The following is a 16,778-nucleotide window of genomic DNA, read 5'->3' as shown; positions in this document are numbered from 1 at the left end:
TCTACAATGATCCTTCATCACACTTACGTATTAAATAAATGGGCATAAATATAAATAAAAGTACAGACCACATACGAAGGGCTTATTTCACTAGTGGTACAAGTCCATTACATCCACTTTTCTGCCTGTAATGCTTCTGAAATTAATGATTCAAACAAACAGAAAGAAAGGGTAATTTCTGGCAAAAAGCCATATGCTTGAATATTTCTGGTATCCCAACTGCAGATTTTTCAGCGCTCATTTACCTTTAGGGCTCTGTGTCTCAAGATGAACAAAAATGGACTTGTACCACTATTGAAATAAGCCCTTCATATATGGTAACACCACACATCAAGAGAACATTTTAAGATAAAGGGAAGAGTACGACTAGTAATTAAGATTACAACACTACAAACCCATAACACCTTGACAGATATTTAGCCAGGCGACCTTTAAACAAACACTGGTCATGCTGTATTTCGTTGCATTTCAATTCAAGAAATGGATTGTGCAGCGATACAACATGAAATTAATCAAAACACATCAATGCCCTAGGTAAGAATACCAGCGGAGTGTGTTAGCGGACGATACTTTGAGATATAAGAGCAAATCAGGAAAGAATTGTATAAGTAAAAACCACACATCAATATCATCTGTTACGAACTGTTTTAGATCTAAAAAGCAAACCAAAACTTTAAATATATTTCATCCCAGACAAAAGGAAATACAGATAGTGATATACATAAACTAAGTAGCAGTATAGATGGATTTTAAACACCCCTTAATAATTAACTCCTTTTCATACACAAATCTTCCTGAAATATTCAATTACTCTCAGTTTCACAGTCAATTACAATATAATCACCATTCATACATTATTTGTATCCCATTCCACCCTATGGAACAGCCCCTTTAATGCCATCATTCCACAAACCCTCATTATATGCTCAGGGGTCTTCTATTTGGCAAACAAATAACACAAACATACTCTCATTTCCTCTCTGAAAAAAAAAAAAAAAACAGTAGAGTAAATGAAACTTCCTGGCAGATTAAAACTGTGTGCCCGACCGAGACTCGAACTCGGGACCACTGCAACATTGGAAAGAAATAAGAGTTCTTAAAAAAATTGAAATTTTACTGTCTAACCGTGCAGAATGTACATTCTACGGCATTTGTTCATTAGGTGATGCGGTCGTGTGGACGGCTATTTCTGACACTCAGAACGGATAAGCCCCCACGAGTAGTGTTTCTCGGTGTTTAAGCCACGCGAGCATTCAAAGTTACCATCTTCTTCGTCAGGAGCGCCTGGTGGCGACGATGTACGTCTCTTATATAGTAGTGATCTGGTTACGGCCGCTGGACATCACCTGGGGCATGATTTGCATGTGCAAATGTGGGAAAAGACTGCCGTTGTCTGAGAGTATTTGGTATGTAGAACCTGCCGTGTGAAGCTGTTGAAAATTACTCGGGCCAGACGTTCCCGCAGCGTCTTTGACAACTATACTTAGCATGAATGTCGTACTTAATTCAGAAGCTTTGAAAAACGAACGATAGCAGAACATAGCTTCACTAAAGAGCATAAAAACTGCTTTGATGATGTGAATATCTTACCACCAGCTTTGTCTTACTGTGACCTATGACGAAAAGAAGAGGTTGAGGTTCGGATACGCACTAGTAAATTTAAATATATGATTGTAGGAGAGTCTCGGACGGGACGTTAGAAACGAAACACTCACAAAGAACCAAAACTACGCACATGATTTCGAAGGGCTGGCGATGGAGGCGTTCTCCGTTCTCCTTTCAGTCAGTAATTCTTGCTCTGGGTTGGAAGAGGAGGGGAATGGGGGGGGGGGGGGGTAGGCGGCGGAAGGTGGCTCTGCAAGGACCAGGAAAGGTCACAGTCAGTTCATGACGCCACTTCACTAATAGTAAGTCAGACCACTGCTACATGAGACACTCATGTCGGTCCGGGCAGCCAGCATGAGAAAGAGGGTGAATATTTGCGGAAGATCGAGATTTAACTGAAACATGGCCAGCGCGCGACACACACACACACACACACACACAGACACAAAAACTGTCTGGAACCGAAATTAGAGCCACCCACAATTTCATTCAGGAACTATACCAATAAAGAATGTGCAGAACCGCTGATAGCAGTAATGATCAATTATAACTGTGGGTCTGCCTGATAGAGTTATACCTTAATCGCACTTAGCATAAGAATTTCTGAATTTTTGTTGAATTTGCTCTGCGTGACGCCCACTTGGTTTGTGCCTCATATAGTCCGTGGAAAACCACTTACCAATGGATCATAAAGAGTCGTTGATGATGGGCTCAGAGATTTAGCTAATAGTCGAAGTGCCACGTGGCTATAAATCTTGGAATCCGGGAGTGGCAACAGTACAATCATCATCATTACGTACAAGAAAGAGCAATATTTCGTCACAGAGAATGTGCAAACAAACGTCCTGGTTCGTGTTCAAGATATACTGAATGAAGTGGTCAAACAATGATGCCGGAAACATTCCCGAAACAACACATAACCGCCTCCAAATGGTTCAAATGGCTCTGAGCACTATCGGACTTAACATCTGAGGTCATCAGTTCCCTAGAACTTAGAACTACTTAAACCTAACTAACCTAAGGACATCACACACATCCATGGCCGAGGCAGGATTCGAACCTGCGACCGTAGCGGTCGCGTGGTACCAGACTGAAGCGCCTAGCCCGCATCTCGTGGTCATGCGGTAGCGTTCTCGCTTCCCACGCCCGGGTTCCCGGGTTCGATTCCCGGCGGGGTCAGGGATTTTCTCTGCCTCGTGATGGCTGGGTGTTGTGTGCTGTTCTTAGGTTAGTATGGTTTAAGTAGTTCTAAGTTCTAGGGGACTGATGACCATAGATGTTAAGTCCCATAGTGCTCAGAGCCGTTTGAACCATTTTTTTGAAGCGCCTAGAACCGTTCGGCCACACCGGCCGGCCATAACCGCCTCCGGCCGAAATTACATCCTCCACACATTTCGGGGTAAAACGTTGAAAGGGTCCTATAGTTCTCTTTCATTATCATTTTATTTGCTTTCCAGTGCACTTTGCATCCTACAGAACAATTCGGGTGTTTTCGTTGCTAAATTTCGTACCGGAGAAGACTGAGCTATGATTCAGTCCAGCTGTAGCCTGTTTCTTTCTACGATTTGGAAGCATCATATGGTTGTTATGTTGGCTCTTTTCAGACTTGAAAATGCGTCTATAACGCCATTATAAGCCTTCCATATGTTTATATGTAACCCAACTCATGACTATTATTCCATAAAATGTTTATCCCTTGTTCTCCTTTTCCAAAACTCTCTGGCATGAATTCTGGTGTGTTTTCTTTTTCTTGACGGTGGTTTAGTCTGCTGCAGAGAATCAGCAGTAGTCTTACGAATGGCCACCCCTTGTAGATTTTAGGTAGACTAAGAGGTTTGTTCCCCCTGTGTGAAAGTTACCAGTGTTAGGTTGGTGGCGGAAGCCTCATCTGTGGATTTTCCTGGCCATGTGGTTGTGTGGGAGAAATTTTAGTGTGAAATGGGCAGTCTGCTTCCAGCACTCCGAGGGTCTGCAGCCAAGGTCTCTTCTAGGTTGGTTAGTTTATCTAGCCGCGTGGCGCGTTGTCTCATAGTAACAGGGGAGCTTTTAGCTTTAGGACTCGTGTTTGTCTCATAAAGATTGTTTTGCTGGGTCGCAGCAAGGAATACAAGGCTTTTGCAGACTTTCAGTTTGAGTCCTAATGTAGACTTTGGTCCATAAGAAGAACGTAGCACAAAGGTGTTGCATATGTTGAAACGATCTCACATCGGAAGTGTGTTCTCGGGTCAGTGTGAATGTTTGTGTGCCTGCGACTGCGTGTGTATACATTCTAATCTTGATAATTTTTGCCTCTTCGGGAATTTCCTTTGTTTCATACCACATGTCCGTTGGAAACCATCCACGTGGGTTAATATTAGAGTTCGTTGGCCGTCTGCCATTACCCTTTGTCTATTCCAGTGTGATCTCTGTAAAATATTAATTGTTCGCGGCTGCGTGGTTTAATGTTGCTAAAATTTGGCCACGGTACGTAGAAATTGTTTCTCCCCCAACCACGTGGCCACACGAGTTATCTGTCAGCCTAACTTTTCTGCGGCCCCCTGTCTCTGTCCTAAAGTTTACTTATTGCTCTGATTATGGAATACTAAATATATCCTCTCCAGATTATTCAGTTTTATTTGTGGTTTGTGATTTCATGTTAAGCGCATAATCGTGTATGTGTGGCATTCGTTGAGGCGGTTTCTCCAAACAGAGGTTCAACTTTAAAAGCAACCGTGATGTTCAGATTGTTGTTGTTGTTGTTATGGTCTTCAGTTCTGAGACTGGTTTGATGCAGCTCTCCGTGCTACTCTATCCTGTGCAAGCTTCTTCATATCCCAGTACTTACTGCAGCCTATATCCTTCTGAATCTGCTTAGTGTATTCATCTCTTGGTCTCACTATTCGATTTTTACCCTCCACGCTGCCCTCCAGTACTAAATTGGTGATCCCTCGATGTCTCAGAACATGTCCTACCAACCGATCCCTTCTTCTGGTCAAGTTGTGCCACAGGCTCCTCTTCTCCCCAATTCAATTCAATATCTCCTCATTAGTTATGTGATCTACCAATCTAATCTTCAGCAATCTTCTGTAGCACCACATTTCGAAAGCTTCTATTCTCTTCTTGTCTAAACTATTTATCATCCACGTTTCACTTCCGTTCATGGCTACACTCCATGCAAATACTTTCAGAAAAGACTTCCTGACATTTAAATCTATACTCGATGATAACAAATTTCTCTTCTTCAGAAACGCTTTCCTTTCCATTGCCAGTGTACATTTTATATCCTCTCTACTTCGACCATCATCAGTTATTTTGCTCCCCAAATAGCAAAACTCCTTTACTACTTTAAGTGTCTCATTTCCTAACCTAATTCCCTCAGCATCACCCGACTTAATTCGACTACATTCCATTACCCTCGTTTTTCTTTTGTTGATTTTCATCTTATGCCCTCCTTTCAAGACACTGTCAATTCCGTTCAACTGCTCTTCCAAGTCCTTTGCTGTCTCTGACAGAATTACAATGTCATCGGCGAACCTCAAGGTTTTTATTTCTTCTCCATGGATTTTAATACCTACTCCGAACTTTTCTTTCATTTCCCTTACTGCTTGCTCAATATACAGATTAAATAACATCGGGGAGAGGCTACAACCCTGTCTCACTCCCTTCCCAACCACTGCTTCCCTTTCATACCCCTCGACTCTTATAACTGCCATCTGCTTTCTGTACAAATTGTAAATAGCCTTTCGCTCCCTGTACTTTACCCCTGTCACCTTCAGAATTTGAAAGGGGGTATTCCAATCAACATTGTCAAAAGCGTTCTCTAAGTCTATAAATGCTAGAAACGTAGGTCTGCCTTTCCTTAATCTTTCTTCTAAGATAAGTCGCAGGGTCAGTATTGCCTGACGTGTTCCAACATTTCTACGGAGTCCAAACTGATTATCCCCGAGGTCGGATTCTATCAGTTTTTCCATTCGTCTGTAAAGAATTCGCGTTAGTATTGCGCAGCTGTGACTTATTTAAGTGACAGTTCGATAATTTTCAAATCTGTCAACACCTGCTTTCTTTGGAATTGGAATTATTATATTTTTCTTGAAGTCTGGGGGTATTTCGCCTGTCTCATACATCTTGCTCACCAGATGGTAGAGTTTTGTCAGGACTGGCTCTCCCAATGTTCTAATGGAATGTTGTCTACTGCGGGGGCCTTGTTTCGACTCAGGTCTTTCAGTGCTCTGTCAAACTCCTCACGCAGTTTCATATCTCCCATTTCATCTTCATCTACATCCTCATCCATTTCGACAATATTGTCTTCAAGTACATCGCCCTTGTATAGACCCTCTATATACTCCTTCCACCTTTCTGCTTTCCCTTCTTTGCTTAGAATTGGGTTTCCATCAAAGATCTTGATATTCTTGCAAGTGGTTCCCCTTTCTCCAAGGGTCTGTTTAATTTTCCTGTAGGCAATATCTATCTTACCCCTAGTAAGATAAGCCTCTACATCCTTACATTTGTTCTCTAGCCATCCCTGCTTAGCCATTTTGCACTTCCTGTCGATATCATTTTTGAGACGTTTGTATTCATTTTTGCCTGCTTCATTTACTGCATTTTTATATTTTCTCCTTTCATCAATTAAATTCAATATTTCTTCTGTTACGTAAGGGTTTCTACTAGCCCTCATCTTTTTACCTATTTCATCCTCTACTGCATTCACTATTTCATCCCTCAAAGCTACCCATTCTTCTTCTACTGTATTTCTTTCACCCATTCCTGTTAATTGTTCCGTTATGCTCTCCCTGAAACCCTGTACAACCTCTGGTTCTTCCAGTTTATCCAGGTCCCATCTCCTTAAAGCCCACCTTTTTGCAGTTTCTTCAGTTTTAATCTACATGTACAGATTAACTCTTTTATTTAATCATATCTCAACACAGCGGGACAAACCTCCTAGCTTCGTTACATGTTCGTGTTGGAGCCGTCCTTGCTGTTCTTTGAGTGAATGTGGGCTGAAAGCGAGTATTAAATATTTCCTGCATCCCTCTAATTACGACCGCGACTCTAAATTAACAGATTCTGTTATGAATCGTGTAGGGTTTCACGAGCAATCGCACGCAGTTACCAGGCAACAGCAGTTGTACAGATGTCGTATATCAATGTCTTGAAAAATAAATAATTTTGTTTCATGTCTTATCCAGTACCGACGTTACGTCTCCTTTACCTACGCCGTTTACCTTGTAGTTTCCTTGTTAGTCCGTCCACAGCATTTCCATGCCCACAGGTCCAATAATTAGTGTTCCCTTTTTATTTAAACCAGATTCTTTAGAATAGAATTTGTTTTCAGGAATGTCGCTGCAAGCTGCTCTTATTCATCGTGTTCCCACACTTTTTACTTTATTTTAATATTTGATTGATGTGAACAATCCCTGGATCATATTAATAATTATATCCAATTTTTTTATGAGTGACAGTACAACGAGTGTTCTTTTATGAATTTGTCTTATGACTAAATTAATTAATTTTCCAACTCAGTCGAACCTCTTGTTTGTCATGCGGCTATTTAGTGGCGATCCAATCTTTTACTTTGACTGTAATGTCAGATAGCATTCCCATTTGCGTGTGGCTCTTTTAGCCATCAGGATATAGCTCAGGGCTCCACTCATTTCATAAACGCCACTTAAGAGCTCCTCTTATTGATTCATCGGTGAACTCAACGCCTTTCATAATTTGAAAAGAAGAAAAATCGCGTGTCGTCGAACCACACTACACGTCTTCAGGCAACTAGCGTCTAGTTCGAATGTTGTTTGGCCAATTGAAAACGTGCAGGCTATATGTGCCGTTGTGAGCCGTGGCATGTTACGAGGTACCAGACACCAAATGTCCGTTTTTAACACAGCGAATTGGATCCTTCCCACTCATTCTTATGCCTTTCCCTACCTGAATACAGGCTGTTTTCTGTTATATCCTGCCGCGTGTTGTAAATATTGCACATACATTAGTAACTCGAACTATGCAATTTCTTATCCAAGCGGTGATTCTTAAAACTTTATTATTCACTGTACAATTTCTCAGTTACTAAGAATAATATTATAGTTTTTCTACATGGAAATACTTTTACTGAATAAATATTCATGAATTATTACACATGCAAAACAGTTGAAGGTGCAATTTTCTATGACCAAACACTTGTTTTTATAGCTCTATTGATAGCCCCATTTTCATCTTACCGACAAACGCTTTACTTTTTCCAAAAACCTTCATATTTCAAAAATTATTCATATTCAGTATATCCATCTTCTAGAGTGTTCCAGTCTTAAATGGTGATTTTTCTGAGTCCAAGAATGCCTACGATCATTAAAGAACGCGTTAGTTCATTAATTATTCAAATGAGAAAATTTAACTTTCTCTAGATTTTACTAATAACTTTGGGAGTCCTTTTTTTATAATAAGGCTGTCCCACAAAATAGTACTTACATCACTGTCTATTGTGTGTTTGTCTCTTTTAATCTTCCTGCTTATATGTTATTATTTAACACCTAATAAGCGAGTGTGGATAGGTCGAAGCTGTGTGAATGATTGAGTGACCTGGTCTTGTAGCATACTGACGAGGGAAACTCCCCATAGGACTCTCCTCAGATTTAGTGGTAAGATGGCCCAGTGGATAGCTAGCCCGTCAAAAGCTGAACACAGATCAAGCATGAAAACAGGAAGAAATTGTACTGAATTGTGAAAAAAAAGCAAAATAGAAACAGTGAAGAGTCCAAGCTTAACAAAGGTAATATTGAGCAGAGCTGACCAGCTGTGACGTCGTGGGTAAGTGATCACCGTGGTGGATTGCAACGCAGGCGAGCTGTGTCCAAAATTCCCTCGTGGCATTTTTTTTTTCGCAACTGTCCGTCCGGTCAATGCAATGTTTGTTCTCTTTCTGTAGTCATGCCAGTGGTCACACTATACAATGGTTATAGAATATGAGTGATGTGGTAAGAACGTTACCGTCGCAAGTAAACCTGATGAATAGTGAGAACAGGCGAAATACCACATAGACGTCTCACAGAAATGAGAACAAACAAATAAAACGGGTGTGGACTATGTGACAACAAAGAAATTCAAGAGTCAAAACTTCCAAAACTTGGGTATAATAATCCGGAGGTAAAATAGTATCCCATTTTGAATTCCGAGGTGAGGGGGAGGGGGGAAGGGGACGATATGGCTCAGGAGGATATCTGCAACAGTAAAAACAAGATTGGTATTCTACGGGTCGGAGAGTCGAATTTAGACCCCTCAGTCGGGCAGGTATGTCATAAAATTTAAAAAGGGAGATGGATAGGTTCAAGTGAGCTATAGTGGGAGTTATCGGCATTCGATGGCTGGAGGAACAGGATGTCTGGTTAGGTGGATAAAGGGTTATAAATACAAAATTCTCGTAGGGGTAATGCAGGGGTAGGTATAATAATGACTAAGAAAATAGGAATGCTGGTAAGCTGCTATGAACAGCATAGTGAACGCATAGCCCAGATAAACACGAAGCCAACGTCCACCACTGTAGTATACCATTTTTTGAAAACAGCAACCTTGTAAGCTAGGTAAAATCAGCGAGAAACCAGTGTAGACCGCCATGGTTATCGTATTAAAATGACCGGTTTCGGACTAGTCTTAGATCATCAGCTGAAGCTGACGATGTCTAGAACAGTCAGTGGATCTCAGTCGCTGAAAAAGTTTCAGTGATAGAAGTCTACTGACCATTCCAGACATCGTCAACTTCAGCTGATGGTGCTATTCTGAAGTTGGCCTAAGCCGAAACCGGTCATTTTAATCAAATAACCGTCGCGATCTAGACTGTTTTTTCGCTGATTAGTACAAGATTATGTGGCTGCCAACAATGCAGATGACGAGAATGAAGAAATGTATGAAGAGATAAAAGAAATTATTCAGCAGTAGGAGGATGTGAACTGGGGAGAGGAATGAAAGAGGAAGCCTCCTGGTAGAATTCTGCAAAGAGGATGATTTACTCATCACTAACACTTGTCTTAAGAATCATGAAACAAGGTTGTATACGTGGAAGAGATTTGGAGAATAATGAAAAAGGATTGTATACGAGGATAAGGCCTGGAGACTCCAGAAAGTTTCGCATTGATTCGTCTTCATCACGACTAGTATTCTGAACAAGGGCAGATTTTCACGTGGTAACTCTCCATGCTCTCCTGTCGTCTTCCTTATGCTCTTCAGGTCCGCGTGATTTTCCCTTCCTTTTACGTCGACTATCATCTTGAATATCTTCCATCCTCTCAATCTCCTCCCACAAACTAAGCCTTCCAAAACATATGTTGTCAAGCATTCCCATCTCAACGAATATCCCACCCAACTCTTCTTCATTTCTCTTATAAACTGCTGCACATCTCACTAACCCTTTCGAACACTATTTCGTTTCGATCTTTCCATCTGCCTTACCATCTCCACTCTCCCTACATCCACATCTCAAATGCTTCTAGCTGTTATTAATTCTCTCGTCTCAGTGTCCACGTTTCTGCCACATAAAGTGCTATACTCCAGATAAAACACTTGCCAAGTCTGCGAGTTTTCATCTTGTGATAACATCTCAAATCTTCGATGATCGTACTTCCAAGTTATTTAAATGCTCTTACCTGGCCAATAATAGCTTATCCTACCTTAATATTTGCCAGTCTCCTTCCTTTGCCTCCTTCCTTCGCCTATCACCACACTCTTCGTTTTTCCAGCAGTGACTCTCATCCCATATTCCAGGGGTTAGCAATAGTTTTGGTTCTGGGGCCACTCTGTGGAAGCAGTAGATAGCGGAGGGCCGCACCTTTTAAAATGATTGCATACATTATTTAATTCTGCCTCTCAGAAAAGGTATAAAGTGTTACACAAAAATTCGACTGTCTTGACGGGCCGCACATTAGGGGGAGCAAGTAGCCGTGTGTGGGGGTCTGCTGTTTGCCCACATCTGCCATATTCCACACTAATTTCGTTCGCATATTTTAGCATTTTATTTACAGTTCGTTCACTTTATTCCACTAAAACAATTTCAGCAGCAAATCTTCTACATTCTATTCTCTTTCTACCAATACACAATCCTCTTTTTTCCATCTAAGCAAAATGCAATAATCTCTTCCAGGTGTAAATTGAACAATAAAGGGGGGAGGCAACAACCTCGTCTAAAGCCCCTTCCAATACTGCTTCCTTCAGACATTTCATCTCCATTCCTTATTCTTACTTGCTGCTGCAGACAGAGATTCTGCACCAGTCGACTCTACCTCCAATCTACCCATTTCCCCCTCAAAATAACCATCCGCTTGTTCCACCGAATTCTATCGAAAGCTTACATTTCTCTACCTTTGCCAGTATACACTGAGACGACAAAAGTCATGGGTTAGTGACATGCACGTATGCAGATGACGGTAGTGTCGGGTACAAGAGATATAAAAGGGCAGTGCGTTGGAGAAGCTGTCATTTTTACTCAGGTGATTCATGTGAAAAGGTTTCCGATGTGTTTACTGCTGCACGACGGGAATTACCAGACTTTGAACACGGAGTGGTAGTTGGAGCTAGACGCATGGTACATTTCGTTTTGGAAATCGTTAGAGAATTCAGTAGTCCGATATCCACATTGTCAAAAGTGTTCCGAGAATATCAAATTTCAGGCATCACCACTCACCACAGATTACACAGTGGCAGACGGCCTTCACTTAACTATCGATCGCAGTTGAGTTTGCGTAGAATTGTCAGTGCTAACAACAAGCAAAATTGCTTGAAAAAACTACAGAAATCAATGTGGGACATATGCATTAGGATAGTGCGGCGAAATGTGGCGGATGATCTGGCTAACCATATAGCGCGAAGGGAATCCCATCGAACATTTATGAGACATAGTCGAGAGGTCAGTTTGTGTACAAAATCTAGCACCGGGAACACTTTCTCAATTGTTGACGGCTATAGAGACAGCGAGGCTCAATATTTCTGCGGGGGACTTCCAACAACTTGTTGAGTCCATGCCACGTCGAGTTGTTGAACTACGCCGGACAAAAGGGAGTTCGACACGATGATAAGTGGTATCCCATGACTATCAACACCTCATTCAACTTTCCCCTATGATTCTTAATAGGCTAATAGCACGTCTTGTTCCTTTTCCTCTTCTAAATCCGATCTGTTCTCCTCCAATCCATCTATCGAGCTTGCCGTACAGTCTTTTATCAACACACTCAGCAATATTTTATTTGAATGAGAAATTAGGTTGATAGTCCTACGTTTTTTTACATTTTTTGATATTTCTGTTTTTCTTAGTTGGTATCACTATTGTTGCAAGAAAGTTATCAGGTCATTCTCCTTTGCTGTGTATCTCATTACAAGGGTAGATTGTTTCCTACCTTCCCCTGTTCCCCCACGCTTTAACACTACTGCCAGAAAGTTATCTATTCCACATGCCTTCCGATTCCTCATCTCCTTCAGTGCCTTTTCTACTTCTGCTGTACTCCTTTCCGTTTTCTGGAACGTATTCCTACCCTTCAACGTTGATTTTAATTGGTATTTGATCCACCTTATACAGACATTCTATGTATTCTTGCCACCTGCTCAAAACCTCCTGTGGTTCTTCAACTAATGTGCCATCTGCGCTTTCTACTTCATTTTCATGTTAGTCTTCTCCGTAGCCAATCTGTACGTCATTTTACTACTATCCCTCTCTCCCCATTTTCTCTATTTTCTCGCATTTCTCTTTCATCGATCTATTTTGCTTCTTCAGTTTCTCTTCTTAATTCATTATTCAGTTTCTTGTACTTCTTTTTGTCTTCTTCATTTTTCATGTTTTTCCACTTTCTTTATTCTTCCAGCTTTTCCAACCTGATACTTCTGGGGGCTCTAACGCCTATTGCTTCTTTGGAAACGTCAATAAGTTCTTCTCTCATTGATATACACTTCATGTATACATTCTTCAACTCTAACGCTTTCCCATTTCTCCATAAACCTGTTTTACAACTCTGAAGCCTTACCTCTCCACACTTTCTTCAACTTCACCTGTACTTCTACCACGAAAAGGCTGTGGTCTGAATTTATGTCTGCTCCTAGGTAAGCTTCGGCATTCTTCAGACAGTTCCTAAACCTTTTCTGCATCAGCATGTAGTCCAACTGCTACCTTTCTCTATCCAAATTTGAGATCCGTGTTTAATATCTTCTTTTGTGATTTTCGAATGATGTGTTATCCACTAGTGGAGAGTTTTCTTTGCGGAAGCTAATTAGGCGTCCACTTCTCTCATTTCTTAGCTCTTACCTAAATTTCCCAACTATATTCTCGCCTCTTCCATCATACACCACTGAGTTCCAGTTTCCCATAATGATAATGTAGGCATTTCTATTTTCTTTCTCTATAAGTCCTCGAATCTTCTCGTAACATTCTTCCATTCCGTCATGTCAACGCTGGCTGGTTGGCATATATACCTGTGTTCATATTATGTCTGTCGATCACCCTTGCTGTCTATCATCAATCTTCCATCAATATATTGCATCAAAATTATCTTATTTTTCAGTTTCAGTCCTATCAGTATTCCTGCTCCCTTTTCACCACTCTTGATTTCTCCTGTGTAGAAAAGCTTTTAATCTCCACTTTCTACCACCTCGGTCTTTCCCCATCTCACTTCACACATGTCAAGTGCATATAATCTTTTCCTTTTCATCTCCTGGTTTGCAATTCCTAGCTTTCCTGATTGCAGCTGAGTGCAGACATTCCACGTTCCAAGTCTTATCTGTCCTTCCTTCCTTCATCCTCCGCTTCTTCCTTTCATATATCTAAATACCATTTACTGCTTGGGAAATCAACGTGGTGGTATCCCGAAACTTTCCATACACTCAGTAGGTTGTCCTGCCTAAAATCATCCGCTCACTCTGTTGCCGCCTTCAAGGGTACATTCACTACTTGCGCTCCTAATGCAAGCAAAGAGAAAAGGTGCCCCTTCCGCTAGCTTCACCGTTCCGAAAGATGCTTTGTCCACTGTCAGTGATTCGTTATTTAAAGGGTAGACAGAGATCTCGGGACCAGTTCTTAAATTGTAAGACATTTGCAGGAGCAGATGCGGTCTCTGGTCAGAGTCTATTGGCTATGAACTGCAGATTTGAACAGTAGAAATTCTAAAAAGATAGGAAATTAAGGAGATGGGACATGGATAAGTTGCAAATACCAGAGTTTGTTCATGGATAAGTTGAAAATACAAGTTTGTTGAGTGTTTCAGAGGGAGCATTAGTCAACGATTGACTACAAAGAGGAAAGGAATATAGCAGAAGACGAATGGGTAGCTTTGAGAAACGAAACAGTGAAGGCAGGAAATGATCAAATAGGTAAAAAGACAAGGACTAGCAAAAACCCTTGGATACCACAGGAGATAATGAATTTAGTTCATGAAAGGAGAAAATATAAAAATGAAGCAAGTGAAGCAGGCAAAATGGAATACAAATGTCTAAAATATGGATTGACAAGAAGTCCAAAATGGCTACGCAGGGATGGCTGAAGCACAAATGTAATGATATAGAAGCGTATGTCACTACAGAAAGTGTAGAAAAATTAACGACGCTTTCGGAAAGAAGAGAAAATCAATCTGAAAAGTGGAACGAGTATACGGAGAGGCTATTGGACAATATTACAGGAAGGAAAGAGTAAATAGATGAGGATGAGTTGGAAGAGATGATACTGCGAGAAGAATTTGACAGAGAACTGAAGGACCTAAGTCGAAACAAGGCCTCTGGTGTAGACGACATTCCACAAGAACTATTAATAGGCTTGGGGGAGTCAGCCATGACAGAACCCTTCCATCTGGTGTGAAAGATGTATGAGACATCTTAAATACCCCCAGACTTCAGGAAGAATGTAATAATTACAATTCCAAACAAAGCAGGTGCTCCCAGGCGTGAATATTACCGAACTATACGTTTAATAATTCATAGCTATAAAATAGTAGAGAGGAATGAAAAAAATCAGCAGAATCCGACGTCGGGGACGATCAGTATGGATTACGGAGAAATGTAGGAACACACGAGGCAATACGGACCCTACGACGTATCTTAGAAGACACGTTAAGGAAAGGCAAACTCAGTGTTTATATCATCTGCAAATTTAGAGAAAGCTTTCGACAGTGGTGGCTGGAATATACTCTTTGAAATTTTGAAGGTATTAGGGGTAAAATACAAGCTATTTACAATTTATACAGAAACCAGACAGCAATTAGAAGAGTCGAGGGGCATGAAAGGGCTGCAGTGGTTGAGAAGAGAGTGAGACAGGGTTGTAGCCTAGCCTCGATGTTATTTAACTGTACATTGAGGAAGCAGTCAAGGAAAAATAATCGAGTAAGAATTAAAATTCAGGGAGAAGGAACAAAAACTTTGAGGTTTGTCGATGACATTGTAATTCTAACATAGACGGAAAAGGACGTGAAACAGCAAATAAATAGGATTGACTTTGTGTTAAAAGTAGGATGTGAGATAAACTTCAACAAAACCAAAACAAGACTGATGATATGTATTCGAATTAAAAAATGGTTCAAATGGCTCTGAGCACTATGCGACTTAACTTCTGAGGTTATCAGTCGCCAAGAACTTAGAACTAATTAAACCTAACTAACCTAAGGACATCATACACATCCGTGCCCGAGGCAGGATTCGAACCTGCGACCGTACGCGCGGTTCCAGACTGTAGCGCCTAGAAGCGCACTGCCACTCCGGCCGGCATAGATTAAGGTGTTAGGAAGTCTATTTTGACGGTATCTGTCTATAAGAGAATAGAAGCTTTTAAAATGTGGTGCTACAGAAGAATGCTGAAGATTAGGTGGGTGCATCATGTAACTCATGAGGATGTATTGAATAGAACTGGGAAGAAAAGGAATTTATGTCACAACTTGACTATAAGAAAGGATCGGTTGATACGACATCAAGGGACCATCAATTTAGTACTGGAGGGAGGCGTGTGCTGCCTAGTTGAGGAGTTTGAATAGCGAGCAGATAAAAGTTGTGCAGTTAGCCTTGTCCAGTCTGAGCTTGCGCTTCGTCACAAATGATGCTGTCGACTGGACATTAAACCTTAATCGGATCCATTCGTTTTACCGTCAAGTCATGGGTGGACCAGGTGTGGCCAATGTGTGGACTGCATACCACCAATGAGGTGAGGGGCTCTGGGAGGTCATCTGTGCTAATGTGGTTCCATTAATCAGTCTTATTTTTGTGGACTGCTATTTGCCTTACCACATTTTAAAATTAAGTGCATTAGTTTGGATCGTATATCCATGGAACGTGTTCTGAGATCTAACAGTTTGCTGTTTTAATAAAGTAGCTCGTTTCCTGGAACGCCCACGTAGCTTGGAGTCAAAATGGACGTGTTGGTGATGCTGGAATCATGAAGCTGTTGCTAACTGGTCTTGGATGTTGAATGCTGGTATGTAATTTTTATCGATGGGTGTAGCCAGGTTATTTTTAAAATATTTTTCATTCTCTACCTCTAATCTACCGCTAAAGGTGGAGTACGCTGATTAACGAATCAATGGAGTATGGAGGACTCTTAAACCAATTATTAGAAGAGATGATGGTGGGACATAGGGAATCCAAATTGGGAACATTTTGGAGTGGCTCTCCATTTCCAGTATTTGCCTTACAACCACAGGAAACCTAGACCAGAAGTGGGGGGTATGGGAGCAGGGCGGGGGGGGGGGGGGGGGGGGCGGCTGGGATCTACGTCCTTCATTTAGTACTCTTGAGCGTTGGACAGGCCGTTGTATAAGCAAATTGTCCCAGTAGAGTGGCCGTGGGCCAAAGGGGCTCACAATTGCGAATATATGGCGGGGGATTTCCAGTTCTGACATCGTCTGATAGCCAAGGGAACCTCTCTGAAAAGCCTCGAGAAAAGTCTGAGATTCCTAGTAGTTTAATTTATCAGTGGTTCTATGTTAACCATTGTCAAAGTCATCGTCAAAATTTTGTTTCAATTATTGTTAGCTTATTGGGTAAATGAAAGGGGCAACAGGAAGCGACACCAGAGTCTCTCCTGCCTCGCAACTTGAGCGACGTACCTGGGATCGCAGCGACGCTGGCAGGTGGTAGCGCGCCCTCTAGTGCCGCAGTGGGAGAGTCTGGCGGCTCGAGCCCCGCTAATGAGGTGGCCCAAGGCACTTTCTAACGACCCCTGGATTCCCTGCGGAGCGACAAGAAACGCCTTG

The sequence above is a fragment of the Schistocerca serialis genome, chromosome 7 (genome assembly GCF_023864345.2).
Source record: "Schistocerca serialis cubense isolate TAMUIC-IGC-003099 chromosome 7, iqSchSeri2.2, whole genome shotgun sequence".
Taxonomy (NCBI): Eukaryota; Metazoa; Arthropoda; class Insecta; order Orthoptera; family Acrididae; genus Schistocerca; species Schistocerca serialis.
The sequence above is the reverse complement of the archived record's forward strand: the minus strand, read 5'-3'. Positions refer to the sequence as shown.